Source organism: Dendrobium catenatum, unplaced genomic scaffold (assembly GCF_001605985.2).
Source record: "Dendrobium catenatum unplaced genomic scaffold, ASM160598v2 fragScaff_scaffold_1211, whole genome shotgun sequence".
Classification (NCBI taxonomy): domain Eukaryota; kingdom Viridiplantae; phylum Streptophyta; class Magnoliopsida; order Asparagales; family Orchidaceae; genus Dendrobium; species Dendrobium catenatum.
Genome location: NW_021319673.1, coordinates 171672 through 177222, shown reverse-complemented (window position 1 = coordinate 177222; position 5551 = coordinate 171672). Strand labels below are relative to the sequence as shown.

Genomic DNA, 5551 nt, shown 5'->3' with positions numbered 1-5551 from the left:
CTGTGAACTGCGACACAACTCTCCTTGGCCTATTGGTTGAGAGGTTAGGCTTCCAACTAAGAGGTCCAAGGTTCGAGTCTATGTGTATGCGTTGTGTGTATGAGTTTGCCTTAAATGGCCTAAATGTCCCAAAAAAAAAAAAAAACTGTGAACTGCGAAATTAGGGGTGTCAATATTCTACACCATCCCAAAACTCGTTCCGACACGAAAATTCGGGTCGGGTTCTGATTAGAATTTTTGACCCGTTTTAGAAATCGGGTCGGGTTTGAATTGACCCAAAAATTCGGAAATGACCCGGATTGACCCACTAACCAAACTGCCCACGTGACCACCGCTGCCCGTGGCCAATCCCACGTGGTCACGTGACCCCGCCGCTTGTCCGCTGAGGCGCTGACCGAGCTGCCGCATGATCAATCACCGGCTCACCACTGACCGTGGCTAATCCCGCCCCTGCCCCGCTTGCTCGCCGCTACCCGTCTGCCCGTGGCAAATCCCACGTTCTCGCCCTTGCCCGGCTGCCCAACTCGCCCGCGTCACCGCGTGTCCGCGTGCCTGCATCTTGATGTCCCGAGGGGGTGAGGACTCGAGCACGAGGTCCGTCGTCAGCGTGACGGTGTCCAGGCCCATGTGAGAGCTAGCCAACAGTTACTGCGTCCAGGCCTGTCGCGCATGTTGGCACCCAATTTCGGGTCATGTCGGGTTGACCCGAACCTGAAGCGGGTCGGGTTTGGGTCCGAAAAATTGATCCGTTTGTAAAAACGGGTCAGGTTCAGGTTGACCCGAACAGTATCGGGTCAGTTCCGGGTTCGACCCGAACCTGACCTGTGACCCAAAATTGACACCCCTATGCGAAAATTTCTTTCATTTTATTTAATATGATCTAATGCTTTCAATTATTCCATAAAATATTCTATTAGTCCAGCCGAATTAGATTTAATTGCATTTACCTGTCAATTAATTAAGTTTCAAATAACCTTCAACTCTTATGAAATTTATGCCTTCCATTTCATCGATCAATTTATACCTCACACTTGTTAGTTCTAATTGAAATCATAATATAACCAGCTCGATTTCTCCCCCATATTCAATTTCGTTTAATTCACTCAATCGGTTTCAATTTTAGTCATATTAGACCTTTCAAATTCCCATTTCAACGAGAAATTATTTTGTGCGGAGTCTGGACCGGAAGAATCGTTCGGACATATAAGTGTACACAATGTGTACAAATTTGTACACAATACATATCAATTTTTATACACACACTCGTAATCTGAAAGGTTATTCGCTCCTCACAAAATAATTTATCCTTTTCAACATGGCGATAAGAGTAGCACATTTCTTCTGTCAGATGAATTATTCTGTGCGGAGGCCGGACACAGCTCTAAGTCCGGATATGAATTAGATGCAGCCACGTCAGCAATATCGAGCTTTGTTATCGAGCAGTACCGAACTACGGCATCGAACAAAAAGGAGATATGGCGCATTCTGGTTGATCTACGGATGACGTATGGGTTAACAATCCACAATTTTTAGGTGAAGTACTTATTTATCTCCGTAGTATTCATGATTCATCTTCCCCCTTTGCAATGAGGACCTTTTACACACACCCATTCCTCCCTGTTCCCCGTGCCTTCCCTAAGCCTCCTAGCCCATAACTCCCCTCTACTTTCCTTCCTTCTTACCTCTCTCTTAGATCCCTTTTTTGCTTGCATTGTTCCTTTCAAGCATCCAACGAGCATTCTCGAACTCCCACAACCAACAATTACAACTACTTAATACAATCCCTTTGCAAGCAGAACAATCTCAGCCAAGCTCTCAAGCTCCTTCTCCACGTAGTGCACTTACGAGTCTCTCATCATCACAAGCACCCGTCAAAATTCCAACTTTTATGCCCCCGCCATCGACTGTTGCCTCTCGGTCGACGGGTTCTATCACAACCCTTTTCTCTCCACCAAGCTCATTTATATGTATTCCCATTTCAACTCTCTTGATGATGCTCGCAACGTGTTCGATAGAACTCCTGACAATATCATCTTTGTTTGGAATGCCATGTTGAAGTCCCTTGTCATGGCAGAAGAGGGTGAAGAGGTGCTATCCTTGTTTATAGAGATGGGCCGCAATGTAGTTAACTTTGTTAGCTTTTCATACTCATACGCGCTCAAGGCATGCCTTGCTTCCTCCCTGTAGGTGTAGCTGGTACTCCGTAGAGTTCGGCATATCCATTGCCATGTGATTCGGCACGGCTTCAACTCTAGGGTCCATGTACTGACAACTCTTATTGATTCATATGTGAAGATTGGGAAGGTCACATATGCTCAGAAGGTGTTTGATGGAATGTGTGATGCCCCAGAATCAAATAGTGAAAGGATTCGTTTCGGTCTGAATTCTTGACGAACTCCATTCACAGTTGTCTGCTCGGGAACCTGAAAATTTAAACCACATATAATGAGCTTACAAAGCCAGCAGGTCACCAAAGCCTACAACTGAAATCACATGCACCAGATGCTATCAATATGCAGGTCCTAATTAAAATCAAGTCAATCATGGTCAATGAATCTATGCCAATACGAAAATTCCATCGTCAATAAAATCAAGTATGCACAGCGGAAATACAAATCATAGTCATGCAGTATGGAAATCATCGATAAATCAATAGTAGCTTCAGCCAATACAAATCAATTAAGTGCTCTAGTCAATAATCCATCAACGTAGTAGTGTTTATCATCTTATATATCTATATATTCAGGTCAATCAGTGTGTCGTTAAATTCAATTTTCATAATAGCATACGATATTTAGGTGCATCACCAATAATTTCATTTAACTAATTCAGAAACTACGAAATACTAAGCATACATACTGAATGATAAAAAGCCCTCAAAATCAAAAATTACTTATCTACAATCCACCTAAAGGTCTACTAGGTTAGTCTTATCTATTGCTATCCCCATAAGCATCATGGACCCATAATCATTAAGTCCACCCGAGGACCTTAAAATTAGCGGGTCAATTCCTCAATTCTCTTGAAGAGTCCCTTTATGCCTGTATCGATGTGTCCTCAATCAGATATTCTCATATGTCGAACAAGCGAGTGACAATCACAATTCTCTAACTTATAATCCATGAGAGATCATTCTCCCAAAAGACCCATGTCACCTCACCTTTGGGTTACTCAACACCCAATGATACAAACCTACAAGGCCTATACATACAACGTCTATCTATGTGCATTTGGAACTCCTATGCAATTGCAGATCAATCTACGTGCCTACTTCTGGTATCCATGACCATATCTTCCAGTCACTTATATCAGCAAGGAACGATCCATGATTTCAGTCTTCAACCGAATTTGAAACGATCTGATCGTCATACCTCACTTTATAGTCATCTAACTTGCTTCATTATTTGTACAATGAAAGCATCCCATCCTTTAGTTGCAAAATTGAAACTCACTCCAAATGCGCAGATCCCGAATAAGGAAATCTATTCTCTCGATAATTCACTTAACCATTTATCCGAGATCTTGGGTCCCAATAGTCGTTAAATCAATTAATATATCGCCTCTACCATATGATCATCTAATCCTTTTAGCATATCAGACAATTCAATATTAATTACACATCTGTTTGTACATCCTTTCGGCAATACGATAGTCACTTCACCTCAACTCCCAATTCATCAGACTATCGAAAACAAACTTTCTTCACTAATTACACAACATATACTCCAACTGCGACTAATCTTCAATGACTTATTGGATAGATACTCTAATCTGATCCCCAATATCGACTCTCTATACACCTAACGATCCAAGCCATACACATTGACTATATCTCCTCTAAATATCCGTATCAGTAGTCTCGCTGTTCTCAAGATTTTCTAGGGACTCAGATGTTATCGCAGTCTAACTTGATATCAAAGACACTACATTCCATTATCTCCAATCAATAAAGTCTTCTTCCTCTCCAGCCCTAGTCGTTCAGGCAACTCATTCTCCTCATCTTGTTGACTCCAAAAATAGGGCAGGATTCAATATCTCAGAATTGTAAGCCAACATACATTGCGTACCTAAAGCTGACTGATGAAAATAACAGGTAGCCAAGTAGGACACTTTCATATAATTCCAAATAGAGTCTTACTAGGTTGTAAAAGTTCTACTGAATGTATACTCAATCAATATTGGACCACTCAGCAATGATGTCCAAATACTACTTCAATTCTCGGATATGAAGTCAATACCTTAGACGAAACCATTTATAAGTATCGGTTCTCTATTTTAGTTTTGTGTTATGAGTGTCGAGTCACATAAAAAGCTGTCTAAATTGCAATTTAAATACATACTTCACATCATAAAGCATCCTTGTTCATGATTCCATATGGTCTATGCTCTCTAATCTTCCATAATACTAAATATTCCTTGATGCAATGACTCTATAAATTAAATCATATATGAAAATCGACAAACAATAATGCATCTTGGAAATCTAATCTACCATGAAGTCTACCCTCCCAAATGCTTGAAAGCAAATAATATAAGATATCAAGAGGATGATTTCCAAGATTTCAATCGGCATACATATTGCCAGCACCTGCTCTCATATTTCAAAAACAGTTTTACCCAATCAAAAACGACAATGGATGGCTTTTCAACTCCTCATGAGTGCTAAATTGAACAAATATCATTTATCGAATAATCAATATAATTATACTTACATATTCCTATATAAATATCAATAGTGTGATACGCATCCCTTATAGTTCAAGTATTCTTCTCAAATCTTGATCCGATTATCCTTAACACACAATTCAATATGCTCATCATATTGGTCTTGGTCATATCTTCAATGCTATATAGTCGTCTGGCCTAGCTATGAATAATTTCGGCCTTTGTCTATGCTTCGCCGGCTCCATGTCCTATAATCTACAATATCACAAAAGTGACATAATTCAAATATGGTTTCAAGCCAATAACAAATTCGAGATAGCCCTATCCTTCATATTGATTACAGGTCAGGAGAGTAGGTGGAGGCCTGAACAACTCATACATCAAAAGAGTTGAAGGCTCCCATTTACAACATATCAACTCAATACACAAGGATAAGACAAATCCTTGATTCGATAATCCATCAAATCAATAAAAATCAATATCGGACCAAATAATAAATCAAATGTCCATATCGAGGAGAAAATTCGTCGTTTACACATGTTTATTCATTCCTTCATGCTTATTAGGCAAGTGCTAACAATCTCGGTTGGTCAAAATCCATTGGAAAAAGAAACTCGATCGAAGAGGATATATGAGCATAATGTTAGGGAATCACAAATCTTTGCATGTGGCATTGGAAAATAATCCCACAACGTTAGGCTTCTATTATAAAGTAAAAGAGGACGATCACATATTGAAGAAGGATGGTAAATTGCCGGATGCCAATAAGAATCAAAGAGAGAGATGTCACTACACTTGCCGCTGTAGATAATTACAACCTCACCACTCGTCCTTCTTACAAACTCTCTCTCGTCAGTTCGCGTCGCACTCATCATTATTCAATTGG

General features: G+C 40.3%; 1 pseudogene; it reads left to right on the top strand.

Annotated features, from left to right (window-relative positions):
• Positions 1-1688: 1688 nt before the first annotated feature.
• Positions 1689-5551, top strand: part of LOC114580699 — a 4618-nt pseudogene continuing 755 nt past the window's right edge.